Source organism: Mastigoproctus giganteus, chromosome 7 (assembly GCF_048544385.1).
Source record: "Mastigoproctus giganteus isolate SK-2022 chromosome 7, ASM4854438v1, whole genome shotgun sequence".
Lineage (NCBI taxonomy): Eukaryota > Metazoa > Arthropoda > Arachnida > Uropygi > Thelyphonidae > Mastigoproctus > Mastigoproctus giganteus.
In genome coordinates, this window is record NC_143581.1 from 43,835,771 (window position 1) to 43,862,752 (window position 26,982).

The 26,982-nt window shown below is 37.8% G+C and overlaps 1 protein-coding gene across 1 annotated transcript in view; it reads left to right on the plus strand.

The window, feature by feature from the left end:
• The window catches only part of LOC150082854 (uncharacterized), a 614,617-nt gene that overhangs the window by 81,491 nt on the left and 506,144 nt on the right, over positions 1–26,982 (plus strand). The window lies entirely within an intron of this gene.

Below are 26,982 nucleotides of genomic sequence, written 5' to 3' on the forward strand. Positions count from 1 at the left end.
GCCGTAAATCCACACCACACTGTCACTTTTGGAGAATGCAACTGGACCTCTTGGATAACTCGCGGGTTTTCTGTTGTCCAAATGCGACAGTTGTGCGTATTCACTTGTCCATTTAAGCAGAAGTGGGCTTCATCACTCCAAAGGATGTTCCATGGCCAAATGATATCCACTGACATTCGCGCCAGAAACTGAAGTGCGTATGTGAAACGAATATCTGCATTACCATGCTTTAGCGCCGACCGGGATAGCGGGGTGGGCAAAGTGCCTACCTGGCAACCCAAAGGTCGCGGGTTCGAATCCCGCCTCGGGCTTGGATCAAAGTACTGCAAAAACCCTCGGAGGTGCATTATGGTCACAGAAGCCGATGCGCCAATAACTACCAAAAAAAAAAAAAAAAAACCATGCTTTAGCTGCTGTAGCATGTGTATCTTGTAAGGATAGTACCGCAACACCTGACGCATTACCAACCCTACAGTGGAATACGGCATGTCCGCTTCACGAGAAACAGCTGGGACACTTGCGCTACCACATGGAGATTGACTTGATAAATCCACGACAGCCATATCCACATCTTCAACACGAGAGGAGTCCACTCGTTTTCGACTCTACCTGGCTGAACACCAAGATGTCCTGTCGCTTCAAATTTCTCAATCATTCTGCGGACAGCACAAACAGTCATAAGTCCACGTGGGCCTTATGCACTTCTGACGCCGGAATTCTCTGATAGCCGCAGCTGCATTGTTGCTGTTCTGATATACATCTTCAGTAATAGCGCCTTTTCCTGCAACGTTGTTGGATTTGCTGCTGTATTGCAGGCAAGCATCTACTGTTTGATTTTGAAGCGACTGCTTTGCTTTTATAGAGTACAATAGATCCTACTAGTGGCGCTGTCGCAATAGCTTACGATTATGCAAATAACTTACGTTATTTGCATAATCGTAACTAAGATAGTTACGCGCCATACAGTGACAAATTTTGTAACTATTTTTTTTCCCCCAATAAATGGCGAGCGCATTCTTTATTGTACCTGTTGACCAAATTTCTCTTCGGTATGAGCCTTAGAACTCGCTCCAGAGCCCCTCTACATAGGGATACTTTAATTTAAACAACCGCATATGTTCTATTTTAAATTCATAAATCTCATATTTTACTCATCCTCGTTTTGACCTCAGGAGTCGCAAACACCGCCACTATTCCTATAGGAAGAAGCTTAAAAGAAACTACTAAAACTTAATTCGATCACAATGAACAAGTACAGTGAAGTTGTACAACTCTTCTGGCTAATTGACTGTTCGTGAGGAACAAAAGCATTGTACCATAATTGAGGCCTCCGTAGCCGAGTGGTCAGGAGCGGGAGTGCAGCAGCACACGCTCTTTGAGTAGACTGGGGAGGTTGAAACTCCTAGCTACTAAATACGGTCGATCTGCCAACCCTCACTGGTCCATTTCCCTCAACGTGAATCGTTCAGGAGGCTTTCATCCAGCAGTGGATTGATAAGGGTTGCAATTTTCCTTTTTTTATATACTATAATTGATAGCGGTTCTGGAATTTCGTCCTTTTATTTTACTCTTAGTGTCTCCTTTCGCACTTATAAAGAGATTATCTATCTATCTATGTATTCTTTATCTTCTGTCCTGCTATTTCAGATATCTGCATATCTGTTAATTAAATATGAGTTTCATTTTTCAATCAGTTTATTTTTCTTGGAACGTGCGAGTGTTAAATAGTTTTATTTATTATCATAAGAAAACCTTCTCAGTCTGTGTAGTGTCATGTCCTAAAGGCAACGGACATGTAACGTAGCTATCGGAGCTCTTAATGGGTAAATTAAAAATCGCGTCCGCTTTCCTTTTAAATTTTAATTTGTATGCATTTTATCTCCGCTTGTTATCGCTATAAATAGATGCTGTTTTTTCGGTTTACAGTATTTGTAGAGGGTGGAGAAAAATTCACTTTCTCCATCATTTACGAACTAGATCTATTTCATCTATAAATATTTATATTAAAAATAAAAGAACCCCACTAGAATACCCAATAGAATGCTAAGCAGTATTATTTTTTTGTAGTGAATAATTTTGAAGTTTAAGTGATATGGACTCGCATGCAATAAAAGGGCACCATCTTTAATTTAAGTACAAACTAAAAATATATATTTGAAAGTTTTTGCAAATCTGATCTTTTATAAATTGTCTGCTAGATTTGAAAATCAGGGTAATTCAAAAGAGTAATTCAGAACTGGAGACATCCAAGTCGCTAATGGCTGTACTTCATGTTCATCCTCCCCTTTCTTAATAACCATGGATCTCTGTTGCCTGAAATTTATCAAGATGTTTTTTGATATTTTGAGTCATCATTCTTTCTCAACAGGAAATTCTGGCTCCGATGGAAAAAAATCGATAAAAGACTAACACATTTATTGCATTGTAGAAGATTGTTTCTTTAGTGATAACCTTGTAGAGTCAACAGATGAAAAACTTTTCGAAAAATTCATTGTTTTTATCACAACTCGACGAGTTAATACGTTTTCTTAGATTTGGAAAAAATCTTCAACTGTTTTTTTTTTTTTTTTTTTTTTTTTCAAAGGACGTATTTTTGTATTTTTCGGTAATTCAGATGTTTCTGATGTTAGATTGACTGTAGCATGGCCTTGATGCTCTTCGTCTGGCTTTCATTTATTATATTCTCTTTTTTTATATATTTTTTAGTCTATCACTGCTACACTTCAGTGAACTGGTGACAGATTACCTTCTGGGATGCTATCCAAAACTTTCACTGGTGTACTGTCACTCTCCTTTCTTTCCCCGCCTTTATTCCCCCTCTAAAAACGATATTTTTACCCGAATGAGGTCATAAATAAGGCGGAGACCTCCTTTATTAAGATTCAGGATATTTATATTTCACAAGATTGCTAATTAATTCAAACAAAATGTAAACAGGCAATGCAATTTGATGGCTTAGTCTCGTTAGAATGAAATTCATATTTCTGTATTTTTTTTATTTATTTAAAAAAAAAAACACTTTTCTGGATGCTCCAATACTTCTTTCTTTTTACAATAAATATTCGTAATTTATTCGCAAAGGAATAAATTTATTTAGAGTTATTACGCTTAAAAGAGCTTTTGTTTTTTTAATTAGAGAAATGAAAAAAAAGTTTTGATTAAAAACTGAAAAACATTGTGCAGTAAATCTCTTCTGTTCGTTTTACCACTCTGTTATTGTGAAATAAGGCGATTTCGCTCTTTGTAAGAGATATTGTCGCTTTGGTTATTTAACCTTTTGACAAAAATGTATTTTAATTCTTTAAGTTAATAATCTTGTCTAACAAAATATATGATTTTCTGAATTTTAAAAATTCATTTTATTAATTTCTTTTATTGTAAGTGAAGACGTGTATGCTTTGTGTTCAAAATAAGTGGTCACAGATATCAATATAGGTAAGAAAATCGTTAAGTACTGCATATATGAATTCAGCAGTATTTATTTGCGAAAATGCATTACACATCAATATGAATTATGGCTTCCATGAACAGCGATGTAGGCGTCCAAACTTAACAATAAGGAGTATAGAAGGTGGCGGTCATTTTGGTGAACAGCGAGCCTTATTATGAGTTGGGCAACCGTGACAGGGGCTGAGAGGCGGAGGTTAGTGAACCCCACACGTCCCGAATGTCGCGGAGATGGGGGAACCCCTGGTGCCGTTTGACACTAAACACGCCCCGAATGTATTCGATGGGCGACAGAGCTGGTGAACTGGAGGCAAGGAAGTAGGTCTACATCATGTAAGCACTGTTGGGATATAATTTCCTCATGTGTTGTCTTGCTGGAAAATGGAGTTTGGGATGGATCTTAGAAAGGGTAGAAGCTCTAGCCTTAGAATGGTTTCAACTTAATCTTACCGTTAACACGCAATCAGTGATGACCAGAGGTCAAAGGCTCTTGTAACTGATGGCTCCCCATAAATGGTGTTGGTATGGTATGCTGCTTCCCGAAGTAGGCTGGATTACCCTTTCCCCGGCGTGTTTCCAGATGCAAATGTCGCCGTCACTGGATGCAAAAACAGAAACGTGTTTCGTCACTAAAGGCGAAATGCTAGCATTCTTCTTCCCAAGTAGTTTGTTTGTTTGTTTGTTTGTTGTTTGGTTTTTAGGAGCATTAGCAACTAAGGCCATATTGCTCCGGGATATGCGGTGGTCATTCCTTGACCTTTCCGCATCCTCCGTATTTGGTGGTGACGGGCTCGAACCTCGGTCTAATCAAGAAGCGTGTGCTACGCACTGCTGCTCCTTCCCACCTGGCTACGGAGGCGCCCTCCCAAGTAGTAAATGGCCAGAAACAACTAAACAACACACACTGCACAAACATAACACTACACACATTCTGGCCTTTTACAGAGCTCTGTATTCATCAGTGTACCAAGGCGGAGTTGAACTGTCGTTCAGGTGTCGTCCTACATAAGATACCATACATGTCTACATCCCCAAGCAGCACTCTTCCTGCACAACTGCAGTCGCGGAGAACAATGAAATAGCGGTGCGCATCAGTGAGGCAGATGAGTCAACGGACGGCGAAAATGCAGCCCACCTCTCGCAATTGTTTGCTAATCGTGCTCCTCAACACAGGATCAGACAGGGATGATGTTGTGAATCTGGTGGATTGCAACAGCTCTTTCCTATTGCTAGTCGGCAGATCCGTCGATCCTCCTGTTTTGACGTCTTCCAATGCTATCAGAGTGCTGGAAATCTTGTATCCGCTGTTACCAACAGCGTCCAATCGTTAGGACATAACCCACACGAACGGCGATATGCTGCATTGACCTCCCAGCTTTTGACAATCTAATGATCTGACTCCCTTCAAAGTCCGTCAGCCATACAAAACTTCATTTTTTCCCACCGTTTTGTTTGCCTGCTAATGTTTCCATTAATTTTTATAGCACTTTCAGATTCCTACGTTATTAGACAAGTTATTAGGCTTTCCGTTGGGCTGCTCACCTTCACATTCTAACAATTTACCTCCATGTACGTCACGTTTGTACATGCAAAATTTCCAGGTAAATCTGTCAATTCTTTCTAGGTGGGGCAGTTTCACTGATGAGCAGTGAAGTATTTCTGAATATTTTCTTCGGTGAGATTGTACTTGTATTTTTCGCTGTTTGGTTATTCGGATGTAAAATATATTGCAACATATTAAGCTTTTAAAATTCCATTTAGAATAGCGCCGAATAATATAACCCTATTAGTAAATTAAAAGGAAATTTAATCGGATGGGAGCAACTCAATCAAATAAAAAGTCGAACGGATAGAAAAACTGTAACGTTAGGAATATAAAGATGCTTTGAAGGTGAAATTTGTTCGAAGGAAATAAGGTTCAATGTTGGATCAATAAAACTAATGCGCATATTAAATAACAGCAGCTGTTTTCTTTCTGTCTGCACTTTCGACACTGCATCGAAACATTTATTTCTTCCGAATCAAATCTTGCTCTAGTACTTAGGTTGTGTTTAGGTTCCGCTTTAAATATTCATCACTCCATCGTGTCGCGTTTTACACGTCGGTGAGCAAGGCATTTACATCTGTCTCCACTCACATTCACCTCACACTTATTTGCTGCAGGGATTTCGAAACTTCTATCAGATGCAGAAATTCAATCTTTTTTCTTCCCTGATACAGTGGTTAAAGCAATTTCCTTATCACAACAGGACCATTTGTTATTTTGTTGTTGGATGGGGTGTGCCGGAAATGTAACAGCCTTTTTGTTATTTTGTCATATCGATTCCTCTGCTTTAGGACGAAATGAATGCTGAAAGTCGGACTTTTATGCCCTATCCCTCTCCCCCATTGCAATTGGACACTTTCTGACAGGGAACCCGTTCGCTTTGCCATGGCAACGAGACTAAATTTAAAGTCATGCAGTCATGGTGTTTTTTTACTCCTGGCTTTATCCCCCCCCCAATGTCCTTTTTTCCTTTTGCTATTTCTCCATTTTTTTTATTTTTATTTATCTCCTTTTATCACTGTCTTTTTTCTCCTTCTTTTCGAAAACATCATTTCGAAACTAAAATTTTGCTTCAAAGAACTTCCGAGTTTTTTTGTATCTGAAACGAAAAACTAAATTAATTTAGACCCATTTGATTCCAGAAGCCTATTTATTTAATACCATACTAGATGGTGCTTGATTATGTGCGATTTTATTCAACTCGGTAGTAAACAAGGGTGTCTTTTAAAAGGATTCTTAGTGAAATAGCTCTTCAATCGCAAAACATTGTCTCTCTTTTACAAGTAAACCAGATACAATATTTTGAACATTCTCGTTTTATTAAAAGAAAAACACAGAATAGCCCGTATAGTTTGCCAGTTTATTTCCTATTCTAACAATACTCATGCAACTGAGATGCATATTCAGACCTTTTTTACACCAAGAGCATGGCTTGTGCTGTGACGTAGGTAAAATAAATGCCAATTAATCTGAATTGTATTCCCTACTAGGGTGTGTATTTGTTTGCAAGTCTCGGGGTGTATCTCTTCCGCATATTTCATTAGGATCATTTGTGTCCACACGTGATAATTTCGGAATTGGAAATACTGCGATCAGAAAACATGTTTTGAAATTTGCTTACTTTTCTTGGTATGTAGGCCAGTTTTTCGGTTAATAATTTTAACGAAGCGGACGTACACTGAATTGTGTAGTTCTTGTTGTTGTATTAGGATTTTAGGAGAACCAGCTACTAAGGCCATTGTATGTAAATTTCATGTGTTCTGAGGTCGATTTCTATTTTCTGGACGAAAAACCCGAGTTTCCGAGAAAAAAAAAAACCATGCTACCCTGGCATGCGATCGACTAACTCTGCCACTTTGTGAAAAAGGCGGGAACTCGAACTGCGGTGTTTTACACCCAGTGTGGTGAGGACGGCGATCCTACAAACTGCTACCCACGAGGCCTACACTGACTTCCGTGACAGGATATTCAAACTGAAATTATTATTTAAACACTTGAGTTTATTGCTCATATCCATATTGTGCATTTCTCTGTTTATTTGCTGTTCGGTGACCTGAATATCCGGGAATCGTTCCAGCTGCTTGGTATGTAGTGTAGGCCTGTACATTGTCAATATAGGTCTCTAGCTTGATTATTTCGTGTTATGTTCACATTATGAACATATTCATTTAGATGCTCCACTTCATGCGTTGGTTTTTTCTTCTTTCCTCGGTGGTCACTAGCGCAGGAAGCACTTCCAGTTGGTTTGGCTGGGTGGTCTTTCCCTCCCCTTATGTGATAGCCATACGGGGGGCAGCGCCACTTGCTGTACTTTCTACTAGAGAAGTAATAATCAAGTATGATTATTACTTCTCTTCGACATCATCATTCAACTATGGAGGTGGACTTGTTTAGCTTCTGCTTACGTCAGTGATGGTGTTTTTTCTTGGAGAAGACACCAGACGGTGCCACAATCCGCCTCATCCGTCACTTCGACTTTGGGAAGGTAGGTCCGCTGAAGTGACTTTCTCCATGGTTCATTATTATTATTATTATTATTGCTGCTGCTGTTGTAGTAGTATCTTGCTGATGGGAGGGTTCCACCACGTGACTGGTACTGGTATCAAGCGCACAGGGCGGTTGTTATGTTCTGTTATATTATGATCACCCGGACGAAGTAACTCATAGACACGACCAGGTAGCCATGATTATATATTAGAAGCTATCGAGGAAATACCAGTTGATTAAAGAAAATGTACCGTATTACAAGTTGTCGGGGTTCTGTTTTTGCTTCCCTTTTTCTTAGACCACCACCCTACTGAAGTCTCAAGCCCATCCCACGATAAACGCAAAACTGACTGCAACTCACAGAAAGTTCTAGATTTTAGGGTGTGTAAAGCGGGTGTTAGCAGAACAAATTTATAAACCTTTCATGAACATTATATACAACATTTACATAAAAAACAAATAATTACATATCCGCATATCAATTTCCATACATTTGAACCGTACTATAGTACAAATACACTCTCTTATCAACTGTTCTCAATCTACAATTATTAACATCAGTTTGCATCAGTTGTATCTTACTTAATATGAATCATCAATGCTTATTCTATCATTCTCTTATATTACCAATTTTTATCACTTACATCAATAAACTCATTTCAATTCTTATTACTCCTTTTATATTTTTTCTAACCTTTAACACATGAAGTGTATTCCAACTGATGTCCTCTTATCTCAGTAATGTTCACTATAAATCGCTCATTCTACCTTAGTTACTCTCTAGTTACCATCTTAGTCATCCCTCTTTACCCATGAGGTTTCTCTATTAATAAAATTTCTTTCTCTTTACACCTCATCTGATATGTTATCTTGTGTTGGCACCTGGCCTAAACTAATGATATATGTTAATATATCCTTACAATACTATCCCTATAAATATAATTTCTTTATTAATTCCTTTATACTATTACTTTCCCTTAATTTATCCCTGTACCACAATTTCGTTATTTCATAATCATTTACATTTATAACAAATTATCTCAACCTTAGTAACTAACTTACCTATTACAGCATGAATGTTCTTTTTTTTTTTTTTAAAGGACTATCACTCAATTCTTTACAGAGTTAGATTATGAGTCCTTGAGTTCGGGGTTCAGTAAAAAAACAGGAACAGACTTACGTTCCAGAATGGCCGCTACTTTCAATTTCCTTGCGTTCAGGCTTCCTTCATGGTTGACAGGCTTTCTTCCATTTCTTGGGCACACTACCTTCCGATGCCGGACCAGGCTTTCTTCCATTTCTTGGACACACTATCCTCCGATGCTGGACCAGGTTTTCTTTATATTCTTGACTCACTTATCTTTAAACTAAACCACCGCCTTCACTGCTTATCATTGCCCTCTGTTGCCGGAAGAGGCTTTATTTCTTGCACCTTAAACTTAACCACCGCCTTCACTGCCTTCCGATGCCAGACCACGCTCTCTTTCTTGCGTTTTTTTTTCTTCTTCATCTTGCTACCACGAGATGTGAACTCCGACCACTAAAAAATCTACTTCACTTCAACCCCACAACTTTCTCCGTTTTACCACACAGAAGTCAGATACAGATTGGACACTTTCTTAGTTACTCCCCTCCACGAACTTTTCTTTTCCCCTCAAGTTTGGAACGCCTTCCCAGGACTCGCAACCAATTCTCATACTCTGCTTAATTTTCCATTCCTTCCTATTTGCTAAAACATCTCACCCCAGCTGTCTCCCTAGCGCACAAACCAACCCTTCTCTAGAAATTTCTTATTTTTTTTCCACACGGCAGTATGACCTTTTTATGTTTGCTGGTCACCTTCGAAACACTCATTTTTGTGATCACACCTTCTCTCTAAATATGGCCAACTTACAAAATATCAGCCACCCTGACGCCGTTTTCTTTTTACGCGAACTGGATGTCCCCTTATTTCCTGTTTACCTTCCAACAGTGGCTTAGATCAAAGGGACGCATCCTAATCCAGTTTAACGGTCCTATTGTTCTTGCTGTCATCAACCCTTTCACGCCTGTTCTCAAATGGCGCCCATTTAGTGCTGACCGCTGTCCCTGTTTTCTCTCTGTATTACTCGAAATTACTTGTTTCCATTTAGCTGCTATTTAACATATACGTCTATAACTTTCCCATCCCCAAATCCAGTGCTTCTTCAAACTTTAACCTTATTTACATTACAACTAAATATCCAATCTTAATACTTACTATCTCTTTAATTTAATACTCCCTTTCCATCGCCCTTCCTGGATTTATTTTAGCTAAATAGATATTTCTATTATATTTGTAAGATCAACATTTTACAAAGTACGAATCCCAGGCCGTACTAGAGATCCCAACCCGCAATCTGTACTGATATCGCTCCATAATAACGGATAAATCAATCCCGCACAACAGACTGGACATAACCCTTGTCGACAAGAAGGAAATGGCTATCTATCTGATTGAAATAGTGCTCAACACTGGAAACCTCCAGAAAACCCGAACAAAAGATTAGGAAGTACACGGACCTAAGAGAGGAGATCAAAGAGATGTGGCAATTGCAACAAGAAACGACCATCCCGATCGTCTTGTCAACCAGCGGTGTGGTGCCAATAACCCTACATAACAACCTAGCGGTAATAGGTCTCCTGGAGAAGACGTAACAACCACCCTATGGACTTAGTACTAGTAGCCGTCATAGGGTAGATCCCCTTCCCAATTATTAAGAAATAATATAATAACAACAATAAATAATAATACATGTATAATCATTATGAAACTTCGGTCAGAATAATAGTTGTATTAATCTTTTACTTTAGTAGCGAAATTGTTACAGAGGTATCTTGGTAAAGGCTTACTTATATTGCGTTTGCTTTCCTACTGGAAACATCCTTATGCAATGATATGTGTAAGAATCATTCGGTTTAACCTATATAGTCGATATAAAAGGCCAGTGATTGGGACTTAGCTCCGAAACTAAATACTTTTTTTTTTTTTATCGTCTCATGATAATTGTAAAGTGATGGCTATTATACAATAAAAAACCATCCGAATGTTCATAATTACTCAGTGGAATTCACTACCCAGGCTAGGAAGTATGATGGTTTTTTTTTTTTTTTTTTTTTTTTTTTTTTTAAATCCTGTAGTCACATGGCATGCCTCACATTGTCCCAGATAATAAAAAAAAAAAGAGGTAAACTGCAGCCATTATTCATGTTTAAGGAATTCACTTCACCATAATCTGTCACGCTAGTCCAGTGCCCTTTGGCAGATCGACTGTATTTATCAATCAGAGGCTTAAACCCCGGTCTACTCAAAAAGCGTGTGCTACTGCATTTTTTGCCTGACCACTCGGCTACAGAGGCCACTCCTTTTTATAGATATAGACATATAAATGCGATAACAATGCATACCATTGGTAGTAAAATTCATTGTAGCAAAAAACCTGAAACGACATCTTCAAGTGTTAGCTCTGCATTCTGTTAATGTTCCTGCTCATCCCATAACGGTGTCTCCAGCATTGACACTGGTTATGAAATATCGAAAAATATCTGCAGGCATTAGTGCAATAGCATTTAATACAGATGAAGATTATATATCTGTATAGCATAATGATTTTATTATATTGGCAGTTACGTTAATGTATGTCTTAAAGTCAGTGAATATCTTGAGGTATTGTTTAAAGGTAGCAGTTTGGCTATGTTGCAAAAAACTAAAATTGTCAATTTGTCTAAGATGGTCCTTCCTTTATTTAAAAGATAAAGATCTTTATTTGGATAAAGTAAATGGAAATCTCTTAAAGTGGTCCTCCAAAATGCATGAATAATGATTGTAGATAATTTCGGACGTCTTAAGACTGCTTAGGCTATTGTTTAAAACAAAATAGAGGAAAGGGACAGACAGCTCTTTGGATTGGATTCTTTTAAATAAAATTTTGGATGAATTTTTAAATGAACATGGTTCTACATCATGGATAGTTGGCTCTTATGAATCCCATCATTCCCTACTAGATGATAAAGCATGGAAATTTTTTATAATATACACACAAACTCATTTAACTGTGTGGTCTTCTCGGATATAAACAGAACATTGCTTTATATATATAAAAAAAAAAAAAAAAACCGCGCAGTTTTCACATTTAGTTGTGTACTCTGCCATCAGATGGCGCTGTGGAGTTTAATTTATTTCCAAAAGGAATAATGAGGTCATGCTCCCAAATGAAACTTCAGTTTTAGTCGAAATTAGCTTATTTAAGACAAGGTCAAAAAAAGCGGTTCCATCTGGCAGATATTGATCAGAAGGTGAATTAATAGAATTCACCTTCCATACACAGATGGTTTGTTGTTTAAGTAGAGTGATTCCACGCTGCTCAATACACACTGTAGTAACAGCATAATACCAATATTTCATGGCTGCGGACATTGAACGAGTAATCACTTTCTAAAACAAACACTTTAATTCTGCTTTCCACAACTTTCTTTCTATTGAGAGTCTCTCGATGCTGTTCAAGATAGCCGTACCATGATTAAGTAGCATTTAGCGAGGCACAGCAGTTTACTTAATGAACAGTGTTAATGACTTTGGAATTAAGAGGGGCAATTATCTGTTTACTCTCTGTATGTAGTTAGTTCACCTGGGATGCACGAGAATAGTGACTGATACAGAAATTATTCTACGTCAGATTTCTCCACCAGCGTTGGTTAGTTATGTGTTTCCCTCAGATGGCGTTTAGTAGAGTTAATAATTGATTCCGAAAAGGAATATGAAGTTTATATTACCTCCGATAAATTGGATTTCGGGATGAAATAGATGGTTAGGTTATCACATTAAGAAAACACTGCTCCCTGGTGGGAATTTCCTGCTAAGTAGGCTTAACGTTTTAATATACAGAAAATAATTTGTTTCCGTAAAGGGATATGGGGTTTATGCGGATAGGTGGTTAAATGAACACATTGTGAAAACAGCGTTCTCCAGTGGGAGTTTCTTGCGAAGTAACTTTTAATTTTATATATAGAAATATATTTGCGTCTTGTGCCTGTCACCTGATTAATAACTGTGATGCCATGATTATTTATCACATCTCTGGATGATTAAACAGACTTGTTTTTCTTGAGAATGGAATCAATTTGTTCGGTGAAACTAATTTGTGTAGCGAGGCGGCTCATTGCTTGCGCAGCATTTTCTTGTCGGCAAAGAAGCCTCATCACAGAGCTTACTATGCAATATTGTAGTTCGCTTAGAACAAGTTTCCTTTCCGGTGAAACAACGTGTGGTATTTGCTTACCTCTTGTAATAGTTCACTTGGCGATAATGGTTTTGAGGTATTTTAATGGTGTTGTTTCTTTCGCAGGGAGTACGTGCTGAGAATAAGTTTAATAATTTCGTATCGATTAACTTCGCAGTAGTCCAGTACGTGGCTGTAGTCGAGGCTATTTTTCCTTTCCATAAGCATTAAAAAATATTTAAAATCTCTCCTTATTTCTGCAGTTAGAGAAGTGAATATTCACGGACAAGGGAGCAATTCAATAGGAAAAAATGCCATTGGCTATTAGTAACCATCTGGAAGGGACAGTCAGAAAAGGCTTACCAAGCTGTGGGAAATCGCGTTTGCAATAGTATCATAATTTCGATTATGGGCGCTAGATGGACTTCACTGATAGTTTTATTGGATTATTCCATCCTGTTACCTTTCTGCTCTTTCGTCATAACGTCATTTCACCAGTCTCTCAACACAACCAACATTACACGGTTAGGCAAACTAAGGCAGATTATGAGAAATATTTGGCAAAGAAAAGCAGCAGAGACTTCTATGCTTATTTTAACAGTAGATGGAAGGGATTGAATTACATTGGGCTACTTGATATCAGTGGGTTAACTGCGGAGGTTGCTGACAAATTGAATAGGTAATTTGAATTAACATTCACACATCAGGAATTCTTTAGAGTGGGGGATGCCAGAAATTTACCAAACTCCAGTAGGGAGCTAAAGGACTTTGTGATAACTGAGAGTAAAGTGAAAGAGGAATTGTTGAAACTGAACATAAAAAAGGAACCTGGAGTGGATGGGATCTATCTAGTCATATTAAAAGAGGCAGCAAAGAAGATAAGCAAGCCATTAGCCATAATTATGAAAGCATCCTTGGATTCAGGGGAGGTCCCATGGACTAGAGATGTGCAAATGTATCTCAAATTCATAAAGGGAGATTAAAAGGTGACATTAGTAATTACAGAGCCGTTAGCTTAACATCTGTTCCACTGAAGATAATGGAATCACTTGTTTAACAAGTAATGCAGGACCAGCTGAACAGGAATGCAATTATACTGCAGTCACACCATGGATTTGTTAAGGGACTGTCTTGTTTTGCTTTAAAATTACTGATTAAATTTGTATCTTGCTTAATTCTTGTCTGTTTGTGTTTTTAATAAATATGTATGCATTTTATCATACAAAGCCCCTAACCTCTGGCTGTGAAGAGTTGTTGTCCTTATACTTTTGTCCAATTGACATTTATTTATTGATTTACAGACATCAACGTCAAATGGTGTTTTAAATCGTGTGATTCGAATGCATTTACAGCAGAACGCTTCTGTGGAGACACCCAGGGTTTATCTCTGAAATCCAATTTAATTTTTAATTACCTCATTCGGCTGTCTTTTTCTCACATCTGGTTTAGTGGTCCAATCAACCCATACACGGTGAAGTTAATTTCATACTGACGGAGACAGTCGTGAATAATTGGACATTTTTCAGTTCACTTGGTATTCTGATTGCTGTTTTCGTAAGTATTCAATCTATGATAACGTTTGCATCCAGTTCTTAGATCAGGGATTCCCCCCCTCCTTAAGTCCTAGTGCTGTTAGTACTTATGCTACAAATACGCCTCTGAAGAGACGCATTTTTCATTGCAAGAAATAAAACTCATAGCAGCATTCTTCTATAATCATTCAGTAACGATGTTCCGATTTTTCAACGAATTGACCTAAATTATCAATGGGAACAGCTCTAGATAATCCACATAAGTCAGGGTACGGGAAGCATCACATCGACAGTAAAAAGAAAAGCTTCCAGAACTTCAGCAGTTTGAAGAAGTCACTCTTTTATAAATACGTGCAGAAATTTGAAAGGACACGTATAAGGGAATGTGTACGTAAAGAGATGCTTTCCAATGAGCCACTTGAGTTCCCGGACTGGCGAGCTTATCTCTGCCCCTTCTGTGTACTTTTATTCTTAATGGTGTTAGCTCTCTTTCTCTGTCATACTGGTCGATTGACTTCACCCTCTCTCTCTCTCTCTCTCTCTCTCTCTCTCTCTCCCTCCACACACACACACACGCCAGACTGCTAGCCACACTATATGGTACCATTAGGCTCCGATTAAGCTTCGTAAGCCCGAGGCGTATAGATGGTGTTCCGAAAGCCAAAAGTAGGACGCGACTGCGCGTGAATTGACTGGTTATGTAGATTATTGCCCAAAGATCTATTATGGCTGCAAAAGTTTCTCTCTTTTTTGAATTTCTATCTTTGGTAGAGGTGGATAAGAAAATTTGGCTTACAAGTTAATACGTCTACGTTTTTCTAAGAGTATCGTATTATTACAGATAGACTTGAGTTTTATGGTATGTCCACTCAGCGTGATGATCATCAAGGATTATTATTGTACTCTTTTCACCATCCTAGACTTCCCGGAGGAGAAAGCGGAACTGCTGATGTTTTTCTCGCCTACAACGAGAGACAAGCAACTGCAATATCTCTTACCGTGTTTCAGTTTTGAACTATGTTCTAGGAATCGTTTGTGGTTGTTAAAATAGAATGAAATGTACAATCTTATTTCTGTTGAATAATGAGAATAATTATATATTATTATTATACAACAGAAAATTACAGTTATAATTGTGACAAGTTTAGCTGGTAGTAGTAGGATTAGCAGGTTACCTGTTCTTGTACTATAATGTACAAGAGATGCTTGTACATTAAAATTTCTTCCACTTAGTTATGATGGAATTTAAATTCAGACATTTCCAAACTGGTGAAAAATATGAAATTACCATATAGTCTCGGAAAACCTTTACATAGTATGAAAATAGTGAGGTCACCTCTCATTGACACCAAGTACAGTATTAGCAACGAAATATTATAATACCTTATCGTCATGACTGCAACAGTGATTACGATCCCCCTTCTTCCATATCGTGTGTGGAAAAGGCGTAAGTTTGAATTGCAACCCCGGAAGTAGGAAATTCGTGGGCTTTTTTCCGCATAATGTCCGAATTAGTCAATCTCGATCGAGGGTTAAACATATAACCCTTCCGGAAGTGAAATGTTTACATTTCACTTCCGGAAACTGATTTTTCGCCTTCCGAAACAAACAAATTGATAATAGAGTATGTACAGTTTACAAACGCGATATATTGATTCCTCATAGTCTTAGTTGCTTTAGTGCTTATTCCAGATGTTTCATTTTGTGCGATTATGAAGTGTTTAGTTGTTTGAGTGACTTTGGACAGAACAGTCGTAATCTTTAGATCCTTAAAGACCGTGAACGGAATTTTATGTGCGCGCGGGCGCACACACACCCACCCACGTCATTTGTCTTTAATTATTACAGATTAAGATAATTCCTCCATTAATTTCGATTGAATGCATTAATCATTATATGCTTGTATTTATACAGAAAAAGAAATTAAGGACCGAAAGTTGCTGTATTCTGCGCTTGACGCGGGAACCATCCGAAGATGTAATTCTTGGATAGCGTTCATAAATCACGATTAGTTACAAGTCTGTCGTTCCACTTCACCAGCTAAACCTTTTTGTTAATCTTTCATATAGTTAGAAGTCCGCAGATTCCACTCCTGTCATCCCCCCCTCCCCAAAGTGGAAGAAAATGCAAAGTGCGCTCCAGAGTTCTTTTTTATGTGCCTAAATGTGTTCTATTTGTTTCGTGTTTTGTAAAATATACTCTCCCTTTTACCTTTCCTGTCTGCATAACAGGAATAATATTTTCTATAAAAGTCGATTGGAAAATTTATATCTTGACTTCACTATCAATATAACTAATTTATATAGCAGTAAAGACAACTAGCAATATTGTCTTTATTGTCAATACAGCCTTGCTTTTTCTAAGATTTTCTGGCTAGTTGTCTTAGTCAGCAAGCCAGAAAATCTTGGCAGACATATAAGATATAATCTTGGCAGATTATAAGACAGCTTGACAATAAATCTCGTATTTTAATTGGAACCGATTAAGAAATTGTGCGAGAGAGAGACCAAATTTTTAAATAATGTTTATATTTTAGGATAGTATTAGCCATATAGTGCAAAGAAGCCACTGGTTCTTGCTGCACCAGTCAAATCAAGAAATAAATTAAGCACAAATTATGCGCTTCCCTCCTCACGTAGGTAATTCTCCAGTTAACTTTTGAATTTCTTCAGACTGTCAGCCTCAACTACTTGCAGGGGCAACTTGTTCCAGTAATCAACTCGCTGGCTAAAAGAAACCTTTCTACAATCTAGTCTAAATCTCTTCCCTTTTGGTTCCTAGTTCTGAAATTCTTATAACAGTGGGAAACTAATTTTATTAATTTTAATAACCCCTCTTAGAGCTTTATAAATCTCAGTCAGTTGGCCTCTAACGTTCCTTGCCAAGCATTTGTAGCCCACATCATTGAAGTCTTTTCTCGTATTTTTGACGATCTCACCATGCCAGTTTCCCAGCTTTGGACCGTTTCAAAAAGTTCAATGTCTCGTTTTAGATTAGGATTCAGTACTTGGACATAGTATTCCAAGTGCGGTTGTACAATTCCCTTATACATTGGGATTATGACCTCCCCCATCTTTACAGACTATTTCGATAAAGCATCAACAAGATATGGGCTTTTTTTGTCTGCCTGTTTTCACTGCTCAGAGGACTTCATTCCGCCCGTATAATAACTCCCATATCTGTTCCTTGACAATTTTTGAAGCGTGAATAAGTCACCCTGAGGGAGCGCTACTTGTCACTGATCATTAACATCTTTACATCCTCTGCAAATTTTTAAATCACGCCCTCTATCCCTTCATCGACGTTGTTTATGAAAATCAGAAAAAATGGTCTAAGAACCGATCCTTGGGACCCCACTTCTGACGTTACACCAATCTAAAGAATATCCATTAATCACAACCCTCTGCCTTCTGCCATTCAGCTACATGCGATCCACCTTAGAATCTTTCCAGTAATCAAATGTCTTGTCAAAATCCAAATAACTACGAAATAGTTCCCTACATCCAGCTCAAAATTAACTGTTTCAAAATAGTTTACTAGGTTAATTAAACATGATTTTGCCTTAACAAAACCATATTGTGTGCCCCTCAGAATGCCATATCTATCTAAAAGTCCTTGGACTTCACTCTTAATCATTGCTTCCAAGATTTTCCCTACCACTGAAATTCGACTAATCCGTCTGCACTTACCAACTTTACTCCTAGCCTTTCAAAGCCATTATGTATTGGCGTTATGCTGGCACTTCACCAGTCCATAGACATATCTCCTGTATCTTAGGTTGGCCCTTATAACTAACCTGAATTATTTAGTGCACTCTCTGGCCTCCTCCCTCACATTCACTGAATATACAAACATCAACTCCAGAAACCTTACCTGCCTTTAGGTTCGAAAGTGTTTCTAATAAGTAGTCATCTGTAATTTCTAATTCACTAATTTCATATGACTCAACCTCACTCGCTCAGTCTCTTCTCAGCATTAAGTTTTTTGTCTGCCTGTTTTCACTGCTCAGTGGACTTCATTCCGCCGGTATAATAACTCCCATATCTATTTCTTGACAATTTTTGAAGCCTGAATAAGTCATCCTGAGGGAGCGCTACCTGGCACTGATCATTAACATCTTTACATCCTCTGCAAATTTTCGTCAGTAAAGATCGACAGGAAGTACCAATTCAATTCATCAGCAACATCGGCAGGGTTATCATACTTTCCCATACTTAGTACACAAGGGTCTGTTTTATTTTATTCTTCTTGTATTCATATACATGAAAAACTCCTTATCCCTATTCTTTGCTCTCTTAGCCAGGCTTTCTTATACTCGGACTACCCTTTTTTGTGGTGCAATTACCCTCGTAAGTAGCACAGTTAGTAGAATCGCCGTTCTCCCCACAACGGGTGGAAAAGACCTGAGTTCAAATCCTACTGATTACGTCAAGAATTTTAATGGGCCTTTTTCACGGCCTGTCTGAGTTACTCGGTCTCAGGCGAATTTAGCAATGTTTTTTTCTCCTGGAAACGCGATTTTTTCGTCCAGCAAACAGAAAATCAACCACAGAATATGCGTAATTTACAGAATAATAGACCGCGTATTTTTATGATGTAGTGTAAACACTGGACATGTAGATTTGTATCTCCGAACGTTAAAAACCAGCCTGCTTTGACTTTCGTTCATTCGAACAGCACCTTTAAAGAAAGAATGTACAAAACTAAAGAAAAATAATGACATCCGACACAAGACAGAAAAATACAATAAAGTTTCGCTTCAGTGGCAGTTTGTTTATAGATCTACATTTGGTGGTTCTGTTAAAGTTTCAACTATTTGCTTTTTACTCTCGTCACACCTCGTTTAATAGTGAGACTAGAAATAATAGAAAAAAAAAAAAAAACTTCTATTCGACTGTCTGTCCAGTGGTGCTAAACTTTGTTCCGCTTTAGTGTAGATGGCTGATACTCTTTTAAATATTCCCCTGTACGAAGTCCCACGATCTAAAATGTCCGCTAATTTAATTGCAGCTCGTGCATTCGATCGGCACCTTGAAGCTGTTAATGGGGTTACAGAAGTCCCATAAACTCTGGTGGCAGCGTTCGTTAAGAGCAGCACTTCATTGACGGTAACTTCCTTCTCAAGTACAAACTTCAGGATTGGGACGTGACAGGAATCGCATTTGGGCTGAGCAATGCAGTTTCTTTTTTATTTATTTATTTCCACTTTATTTTGCCCCCTTTCCCCCATCTGTGGTGTTACAAATCTCCAAAACTAGAGTTCTTTCTTCTTTCTCTTCAGCGAGGGCCTGCGTCCCTAGGGCGTTGCAACAACTTGTGTCTACCTTTTTGGCACGAGTGTGGAATATCGAGTGACCTCAGGAAGGGAACAGATAAGAAAAACGCGGTCATTACGGAAAGTTTGTCTTGAATCAGGAACTGATGTACTGAAGACTGTTGCATCCCTGGATTATAGGAAGTAGTAAGAGACCCTTTCCGGTTACCTGTAACAGAAAAACCTAATTTACAAAATCTGCATTCTTATAGTGTTTTATTAAAGAGAATCAAAGTAGACTTCACCGAGCGTGACCATCCTGTGCCACTCGGATACGTCCGGCTTCCAACCTTGTCCATTAAATAAGGTGCTTATTGAATATTTTCGAGCAGCGCTGATTTATTCGGTCTCAGTGTTAATGCCAGGGTTTTTTTTTTTTTTTTTTTTTTTCAAGGTTTTCTTTCATACTGAAAAGAGGGAGAAAAAGGACTTGAAGTACACACGGTTTAAACAATGCCCGATGACTACCTTCAACATGACACAACGCAGGCCTGATCAGTGCTATAATGCTATATAAGGTTACACTGCAACTTAAGAAACTTTAGAATTAATCAAATATTCATTAACTTAACAATTGCATAATTTCTGTACGTAGTTATAAATTGGCATTAAGTGTATCTCATATTGTGAGAATACCTTCACAACGAAGGTATTCACAATTATGAGTTGCCATGATATTGCACCCTCGAATAAGTAACGCATCACCATAGGAGAAGACTATTTTTACTTATTCTCAGCGGATACTACGGCGCCTCTGTAGCCAAGTGGGAAGGAGCAGCAGTGCGTAGCACACGCTTCTTGATCAGACCGGGGTTCGAGCCCGTCACCACCAAATACGGAGGATGCGGAAAGGTCAGGGAATGACCACCGCATATTCCCGGAGCAATATGGCCTTAGTTCTAATGCTCCTAAAAAAAAAAAAAAACAAATAACAGTAACAGCGGATACTATCGCCAATACGGCACCGTTTCGGAGTTTATTGGCTCCTCATCAGTGGGTGGGCAGGTACCCTCGTGTTGCAGTGATGATAACCCAGTTGCGAAGTTAACTCCACAATATGAGAGATGCCTCATGGTGTGGAGTAATTTAGAGTACAGAAGTTTATAGCTGAAGCGTCAGGTTACGTAGGGAGTTAACTAGCGTACACATTTGTGAAATTACATCATTTCTGTATGTAGCCAACTACTTAAGTAGTTATAAATTGCATCATTAACTACTTAAATAGTTGGCTACGTACTTAAATGATCCAATTGCACTAACTTGTACGCTAGTTAACTCCCTACGTAAAATGAGGCTTCAGCCCTAAACTATTCTTTAAGTAGTTTCAGAACTTTATGAAGAATTCCACTTTTAATAAACCTCTATACCCCGTCTTACAGGATAATAAAGGGAATCCGGTTTATAATCCAATTTTCAAAGCGAACCTTCAGATAATTGGAACACATACCGATATTAAGATTGACTTTCTGGTCGACAAAAATGACTCTATTTTCCTTTCTTATTAATTTTGATTACTCCAAGTTTGTTCTTACAAAACTCGCTAATAATTTTTTTTTTTGTGGACCTAGACAAGATTCCTTTATGTTTTTGAAAGGAATTCTATACAGGCTTGTCCCAATCATCTTTAAACTCTCCCACCAACCTTTTGAGGCTGGTATATATTCCGGTGCCCTCAAACTGTTTAACATTCTTCCCTTACGTAAATAAAAACAAAATAAATGAGTTGTTTCAAATTACAGGCCTGTCGGAATTCGACTCATTAGACTCATTAACCAAGCTATTTGACACCAGAGTACGAGGGGGGAGGATATACAAAAGCTTTTCCTCCGACCTTCTGTGTATTCTATGAACGTTATATTTGATTGATGTATTGCTTATTTATCTAGTAATATATGCCAGAAGTTTCATTTGCTACAGAGCTGAATGTGTGACAGAGTGTCATTATGGATGAAGTTGAATATCGGTCCATTATCAAATTCCTGTTTTTGCAAGGCAAACAGCCAAGGACTGTCCCTAAAGAGATTTCTACGGTGTATGGGGATCTCTCTCCATGGCATGACATTGCAAAACTTTGGTGGAGACAGTTCAAGTGTGGCCGGGAGAGCGTTCATGATGAAGAAAGATGTGGCGGTCATCCATATCTCACACTGATGAATTCTTGGAGAAAATTGAACTGCTGATCCTTAGTGACCACTGGATAACATTTAAACAGATAGTTGTTGAGACTGTATGCGTGGGTAGCACCGTGGTATCGTCATCGTCCTCCCCACACCGGGTGGAAAAGGCCCGAGTTCGAATCCCGTCGATGACGCAACGAACTTTAATGGGCTTTTTTCACTTCGTGGCTGAGTTAGTCGGTCTCAGGCGTAGTTTCTGGGGGGACCGTCAGTCGTCCCCCCAGAAACTGGTGTTTTTCGTCCTGCCAAACAGACAAATCGACCATAGAACACACGCAATTAACAAACATATGACACAGCACGGTAGATGGATTTAATTATTCAGGTGGCCTAAAAATAATAGTTTGGTTTTTTTTTTTTTTAGTTGTTGAGACTTGGATAAGCTACGTATCAGTGGAGAGCATAATTCACAATGATTTGAATTTGGTCTTAGCACGATGGATTCCTTGCCTGCTCACGTGTCTTCAGAAAGAAATGGAAGGCCTGCTCTGCTGAAATGTTCGCCATCCAGCGATCCTGACTTGTTTTTTTACTGATTGGTGACTATGGATGAATCGTGGATACATCACTTTAATCCATAAAACAAACAGGTTTCAAAACAGTGGGAACATCCATTTTCGGCAACTCCCAAAAAGGCTAAAGTGCAACCAGCTATAGAGAAAGTATTGCTGTCAATCTTCGGGGATGAGATGGGCATTATTCTTATAGAAAACCTGGAGAAGGGTACCACCATCAATGAACACTACTCAAGCAACTTACTGAAGCAATTACATGTGGAAATTAAGGCTAACTGACGCGAAATGCTCAGCAAAAGCGTGCTGTACCTTAACGACAAAGCACCAGCCAACACAGTTGTCACAACCACTGATCTTGTCAGGAAATGAGGACTTCATATCTTGCCACACCTACTTTATTCCGCTGACCTGGCGCCTTCTTTCTCTTTTCGCAGTTGAAATCATTTTTGCATAGAAAGCTATTTTCTTTCTTGCAATGCAGAGGTAATTTTTGTGATAGAAGCATGGTTTCAAGAGAAAAGTGAGATCTTCCTATCATAAGGAAGTACCTCAAAAGATAGAAGAAATGTTTCACTTTGGGTGGTGACTGTGTAGAGGAGTAATATATGTTCCAAATCTCAACCCCATCTTGACACGTAGAACAGGATCAGGGGAAAAACCTTTTGATATCCCCTCGTATACCTATTTTTCAGAGTATTTATGTGTATTTTCATTCACAATTAGCAGTTTCTCGAAGAGCAAATCTACTATCACTAGTCTTACTGATTTCCAGGAGTATGTCTGAAGTATCATTGATAAGAGGGCAGTGAATATTGTTTATATCGTTATAGAGAAAGATTTTCACATGCTTTCGCACGTTTTTCTCAAACCATAAACTAAATATATATGGAATTATTGATCCACTTTAAAACTGGATTTTGGGGCTATATCTTCAATAAGAAACAGTCATCTTCAAAGGATACCAAATCATTTGAATAGCCATTTTGTGGCGTCACGCAGGGATCTTTGTTGACTGGTCTAACTCTAATGAACTGAAATTATTCCCCAGAAATGTATGACCACTTATCTTTGTTGATCTGAGAAGAGAGGAAAAATGGAATTTTGTTTTCTCAGTGAAACGCGGATTGTAAAAGCCGTTTAGATGAAAAAAAGAAAATATATATAATGGTATTACCGTCTCTTAATCGAGAAACTTTGATAAATGCATTGAAAATATGGTTAATCTGGATTTATTAAAAGAAATATTCGGAGGTTCTGGGATCCTAAAATTGTACTTCTGTTGTATAAAGCCTTGTTCTTCCCTTTAATGGAATTTCTTTCTTCTATTTAGCCGCCCCACAGAGAAAAAAAAAGTCCCACCACCATACAAAATTCGTTTAGATACCTCATCTTTTGCATAATCATATTTTACCATCAGCTTTTATAAATATTTTCACTTCCGGTCTCTTCACCCACCGTAGATCAATTTTTAATAGTAAGCTTCTCTACGAGAACATCTCTTTCATACCTCAGAGTCTGAACTTGTAGATATGCTGCATTTTCATTTGAGGTTTACATTATTGCTACGTTATTCAGTGCATTTCATATTCTTCGTACTAAATTAGACTGAGAAATTTTCCTTCATTAGCCGAACTTTAGTCATGGTTAATAAATATCAGTTGAACTCTCAGAAAGTCTCTGCTGCTTGGTTCGTTGATTGTTAGAGGTTTTAGGCGCATCAGCAACCATACTGTGCCATATACAGTATAACCTGTCTATAAATTTAGTGTGTTCTGTGGTCGATTTTATGTTTTCTGGTCAAAAACCTGAGTTTCCTGGAGAAAAAAACCATGCCATTCTGAGACCGACTAACTCAGCCAGGTTGTGAAAATGCCCATAAAAATTCTTCGCGTTATTGACGGGATTCGAACTCGAGGCTTTTCCACCCGATGGAGGGGGGGGGGGGAGGACAGCGATTATACCAACTGTGCTACCCACGAGGGCAAGGCCTCTGACTGCCTCAAAAACAAACTTATCTACAAGAGGACGATTAAAAGCCGTCGACTTCGCTTCCTTTTCGGTGGAACTTCTACTCAGATCTCAAGCAGACCATTTCATCTCTTTCACCTTTTGTTGTTATATCAATTTCATTGTTTTTTGTTTTGTGCAGGCTTCGCGTAGGCTTTTTATCGTGTTACGATATATATTTGATTTTTAAATAAATTTATGTAGATATGAATATTTTTAAGTGTTTTTCCTTTATGTGCGCATATGTTGACTATATGATATTTTTATATTTGCAAGATTAATTACTTATAAATAAATTTATAAGTAATTAATCATGCTGTTGTTTGTTTTGATGTTGTTTGTTTTTTAGGAGCATTAGCAACTAAGGCCATATTGCTCCGTGAACATGCGGTGGTCATTCCTGACCTTTCCGCATCCTCCGTATTTGAATTAATCATGCAGGAATAAAAATATCATATAGTCAACATATGCGTACATAAAGGAAAAACGCTTCAAAATATTCACACACAAAAAGATAGGCAGATGCATACCGACGAAAAATTTCACCTGGTGATTCTTCCGTGTTCAGAAACTGCATCCCAGCACGCTACGTTGACTTGGATGAATCCATCGTGCGCATCTCGCATGTGTGGGTGCCGCACAGTTCGTTACACACACTTCACGTACTTTATTTTGCACGCCACACTGAACCTGCATATGCATCTTAAGCACGTGGATACAGGATGTTTGTGTAGTTCAAACGCTGTTTCTCCTATTTGATATTCACTGTATTTGAACATACCTTATATGTACATTATTTTATGGTTAGTGATAATCTGTAATTTCATGAATTTATATAAGTTTAATTATAGAACTTAATATATTAATTAGTGGACTTGTTTTGTTGTATTATGGAGATGTTCTAAGTTTGCCTAAAACTGACAATGAGGCTGTGCTGTTCTTATAGTCGAACTTTCCACTAGCTCAGTGCTTCTGAAACTTCAGTAATCCGTGGAACCTCTTTTCATTAAAGCGAAAAAAGAAAATAGCAGACCCCCTCCTAAAATTTTGTTTAGATTTTTTTTTATTAACTTAACTTAAATTAAACTATAAACGGAATTTAGAAAAAAACTTAAAACAAATAATGACACCATGAAGCTGTCCAAGTTTTATCTTGAAATCAAAATGATCTCCACAGGTTATTCTTACCCTACCTCATGATAATATTTAATGGGAGGAACGATGCATCTTTGCTGACACTAAGCCTCCTACTGGGTTCAGTAATACAAATGTGTAGTCTTAGGTGCTATATTTAATCTCTGTGTTCTGAATTTTCCCGCATTATAAGCAGATCAAAACTCAGTCAGATTTTAATCATTGGAGTTCAATTTCAGCGGGGTACTATATGGTAACTCTATAAAGGCTGTCTTGTTCATTTGAAGTTTGCATTGCTATGTTGTACTCAGTACTGTGAATGTGTATTTAACCCAATTATCAGAAACAGGAAAATAATAATAAGATAATTAATTGTTAATCGTTGTAAATGTTGAATAAGAACATCTTTTAGTTTGACAACAGAGTTCATAATCAGACATTTCAAGGAAATTATTAACTACCGGAGATGACTCTCACACACGATTTTAAAAATCATTTGACCGTAAATCAAGTTTTTTGTTTATTTTATCATTGCTTCTAAGTTATCTTCAACCTCGGTTATATTGACATACATTCCTTATTTGTTGAGATTTAATCAATTTAAGTGGATAAAAAGATAGCTGCCAAGTAGGCAAACATAGCTAACCCTTAACAGATATTTATTTAAAGTATACCCAGTAAAATAAAATAAAATAAAATATTTCCAGAAGCTTTCGGAACTCGTGTCCCTTTCTCAACTGACAGAATTTTTAAATACATTACAAAAAATTCTAATTAATACATTATTAAAAAATTCTGTCAGTTGAGAAAGGGACACGAGTTCCGAAAGCTTCTGGAAATATTTTATTTTATTTTATTTTACTGGGTATACTTTAAATAAATATCTGTTAAACTATGGACCCCAGTACTCCAGGCCCATTTGTCACTATAGCTAACCCTGTAAATTCATTTAAATCCTAAAGGTGGTAGATGACTTTCATCAACCGGTGAAATACCACCACTTTGCTTATTGGAGGCTTGAAGTGGTGAAACCCATGTTTAGTCTCTAGGGCAAAGTTTCCGGCATCCCCCTCCCTCCATACTTCTCCTTCAACCCATGCACGGTACTAAGTACTATAGGTTTTGATACCTTTCGTGTTTGGGGTTTTCATTAAAAAAAAAAAAATTAGTTGAAATGTGTTATCTTACAAATAAAATTTAGTATTCTTATTTCGTGACGTAATTAAAAAAACGCAAAAGCACTTTTCCATGAGATAGGCATCAAATTTTTAAATGTAATAAAAGATGCCTATGATAACTGCTATCGTTAAAAACAGTAAATATACTGGAAGTGAATGGATGAGATTTAATAAAGTTGATAATTTTGACTACTTCGTCCAGGGTTGTCTTCAATTTTTCTGGCTTCTAATGACACTATGATGCAGCAGCGACCTAATTTTTGGTGCAAGAATCTTTTATCTGTGCAACAAATCCGCTATTTCCTGACATAGCACGAGCTCCAACTGTACTTATTCCTACACATTTTAACGATTCAGTGTTATTTGATGATATATCTTCATTCAAATCTTTAAATGTGGCAATAACGA